This window comes from Neodiprion pinetum, chromosome 4, assembly GCF_021155775.2.
Source record: "Neodiprion pinetum isolate iyNeoPine1 chromosome 4, iyNeoPine1.2, whole genome shotgun sequence".
Lineage (NCBI taxonomy): Eukaryota > Metazoa > Arthropoda > Insecta > Hymenoptera > Diprionidae > Neodiprion > Neodiprion pinetum.
In genome coordinates this window covers 26,390,607-26,394,273 of record NC_060235.2, presented here as the reverse complement: position 1 = coordinate 26,394,273, position 3,667 = coordinate 26,390,607, and the positions used below count along the sequence as shown (strand labels likewise).

Sequence of the window (3,667 nt, the reverse complement as noted above, 5' to 3'; positions counted from 1 at the left end):
TCTTGGTCTGCAGGCATGACGGTCGAGTATAAATCAGTCGATCAAACGGCAGACGCGATCGAATGCCACAGCTAGGCGCCTTTCGCAAGGCGTCTAGTCATTATTTTTTTCCACCATCTACCCACCCAATTTTTTGCTTTCTTATTCTTATACGACGCAGTTTTTCGTTTCGTTTTTCATTCCTGATTGTGCGGTTCTTTTCGTTTTGAAAAATCATTTTTCTTTTTTTCTTTTTCTTCGATTTAACTCCGCTCAAATATGTACAATAGGTTATTATTCACCACGCTGCACGGGCGAACGAGCCTCGTGACGTACTTTAGCAGCATCCTCGGCTGATGGAACGAGCACCGTCCATCATAACGGGTCTAATAGTTTTTTTATTCCTTCTACTTCTACTTCTTCTTCTTCTTCTTCTTCTTTTACTTGACGTTTTAGTTTCTTTTTCTTTTTTTCTCTTCGCAAGAGTAAAACTCGGACCGTTAGAGAAGGTTTATACCGAGATGCCCATCCTTCTGATATACGTGCCGCGGTTCTTGCAGCCTCTTGTGTAAAAATCAGGCAGTCTGCAGTATTGGCCGAAAGAATATCGTAGATGTAATGTAGTACGGAGTAGCCAGCAGGCTGAATGACGTGCAAGATCTCTTTTCCGGGTACATATAATAAGAGGTGATTGGCTTATATCGACTGGTGAGGTACGGAAAGATATAGATATGTGTGAAATTGACAGAGGAAAAGAGACAGGAAGATTCGGTCAGAATCCGGAGCGAGATATAATCTCCTTTTCTCGGTGTGTTGTTTTTTTTTAATACTCGTTTTCTTTTTCTCCTTTTATTTAAATCAGTTTGTTTTTCGTAATACCATTTCGAATTTCTTGACGCTTGACGTGGCGGTTAGTTAAAATAAATACATGACCAAATACGATCGTACTACGTATTGCCAAATTTTGCAACGAATACTACAATTTTTTAGAAATGAAGATTTCGCAAACAAAACCAGCATTTCTATACATGCTCTTTAAAAAGGTGTAAGTAAATTTTCTTTCTTTGTAAGACGCAGGTTTCTTTTTTCGAAACCCAGAGACACTTTATCTTACTTTGATTAACAAGTTGTTTGTACATAATTATTAACGTAAAGTGACGTAAAAAATAAACGAACACTTGACCTTTATTTTACTCGTTGACGTTTTTCTGTTCGTCTGAGGAACAAAATTTCTTTGAAAATATTCACAATGTAACGGAATCTTAATTTTCCACACTTATTCAATAATAATAATGAACTCGTATATCTAGGTGGTCCAAAGAATATTACTTGCATCATCTTTCATGTATCGCATAAAGGACTTTGCTGTAACCGGAAAACATATGAGATTTAATTTGAATAATTACTATGGGAAATCGATGTTTTGTTTATCAATAACGCTTTGGACGAATAAAAATGTTCTAGATGTTTAGACACCTGGTAGGTGTGTGTTTGTACGGGTCTTGTGCTAAAAATATCGAAAAAAAATCCAGCTTCTTTGGTATTTCTTTTCATTGAGATTTAACAATATGGTCGTTCTTTCACGATCTTCAACAGTCATTGACCATAGAGGATTTGTCATAAAAATGTCATGAAATTAGTTCAGGTGTTTTTGAGGTCCGACTACACTAAAAAAAAAATAAAAAAGCATCGGAACAAATGTGAGGATCAGGACCTGGTCGAGTTAACATGGAATGGACTGCGTATGTACATATTTAAAAAAGGCAGAACTATACGAAGAAAAAGTGAATGGGTTAAATTATTCATTCGATTGATGCATATTCAATAGGGGGTTTGGCCAAGTTTCGCGACAATGTTGCTTGCAATAAAAAATCACCGAATGAAACATCCGTCGCTCTTCTTCGGCAAATTAAACGAGGATTAGGTACCGATATAATTAATACTACACGTGTTGCGAATGACATTTGTTTCAGGCGAAGCTTGGACAAAATATGAGATAAGTGAAACATGAGAATAAAACTCCAAAAAATGTTTTTCATCGAGTCAGAGCTGGAAAAAATGCTGTAGGGGAGATCATTTTTTGTAGGGTAATCATTTTTTGTAGACATTTGCAATCTTCTATGCAAAATACTACGATTTTCAACGACTTTCCAAAATAGTCCACGCTTTTGGACAATCTTCTTGCGATTTCCGAATATTTTCTACAATTACCAACGAACCGCACTTTATTCTAGTTTGGCGTATAATTTCTTCTCACCGGAGTATTCGTCAAAATGTGATGTTCGTAAGGTACGAAATTTTCTTTGGAAACAAATAAGTATAAAGTATTGAAATTATAAACGAAAGCCTTATAAATATCGAAGCTTCCTATCAATTGTCTTCAAAGTGTTAAAAATGTAATAAACTCTTTCGATCTCACTCTACGACAACTCATTTTAATCAGAATACTATTTTCTACATAGCCATTAACGAATCAGCTCGTCTTTTCTGCCGTAGCCGAGTAATTATTGGGCGATGCCAACATGATGAAGAAAAAAGTCTTTCAGCGAATTTATTTCGTGATAAGATTATCAAAAGTATTAATTTTCGGCCTATTTTTTTGTTTCCTGAACAATTGGGTCTAATTTCAGTATAAATACGAATCTGTAATTCCTTCATTCGGCAAGCTCAACTCAAATCTTGGCTTATAGCCCGATTGAGTGTAACGAAACTCTTCGAGTACATATGTAAATATATCAAAATCCCGTTGTCTCCGTGATTGAGTGGAAATATTTTTTCCTTCCATGTTTTGTTCAAAAAAAAAAAAAATAAATAAATAAAAATAAATAAACATACGTATTCGAGTATTCAATGCGATTCGCGAGTACATATAAGTGCATAATATACACGCGCAACAGTAGTAGGATTTCCTAATTTAGCACCGCACACGCTCTGAAATATAATTCCGTAACTCCGGCGGCACATGCTCGCACAGCAGTATTATAAATTTCGTGATTTTGAAATTTTCGGTCTGAGATAACGTTATTACGTAGGCCGGCAGCGTGCGGTACAAACGCGACTACTTCAGAGCTCGTAGGCATCCGCGTATAATATGTGTCTCCGTCAAATGACCCGTTACTCTTCATCGTTCAGTGTCAAGTTACACAAACAACATTTTACCAGATTCTCGAAAATTCTTGAAAACACCATATAAAAAAACATGCACGTACGAATATTTTCGTATCAGCGATATACGGGTACGTTATAATACTTATACACATATACATATAGTGGTGAAGATCAGTGCGAGATTAGCCGTTATCTATACCAAGTTTTATTCAAATTTATACAGAAATGCGACACGAGAATGTTGTTGTTTTTTTTTTTTTTACGTTTCTTGAAATTATCGTTTCATCATTTTTATATTTTTTGCTTCTTCAAATCGATCATTCATTTTTTTTTCTTCCCTTTTTTATTTCAGCTTCTTCTGCATTTGCATCATATTACATACACTAAACTAACGCTTTACACAAGCATTGTACAATAATTTTTATCACCGACATAGGTTTTTTTTTTTTATATTTTTTGTTTCCTTTCTTCTACCCCCCTCTTATATATTCCTTTCTCATTCTCTTTTTTGCGATACAAATTTTCGCTTCAAGCTTGTTGTTCTTTGTTGCCGAACAATGGACGTATTTAAATGCCAAAC

At 35.3% G+C, this 3,667-nt stretch overlaps 1 protein-coding gene across 1 annotated transcript in view; it reads right to left on the bottom strand.

Moving 5' to 3' along the window:
- Nucleotides 1-3,471: 3,471 nt before the first annotated feature.
- The window catches only part of ken (ken and barbie), a 31,931-nt gene continuing 31,735 nt past the window's right edge, over nucleotides 3,472-3,667 (bottom strand). The window contains exon 6 of the mRNA XM_046623914.2: nucleotides 3,472-3,667. This exon is cut by the window's right edge and continues 8,182 nt beyond it. The gene's annotated coding sequence lies outside the window, so the exon portion shown is untranslated.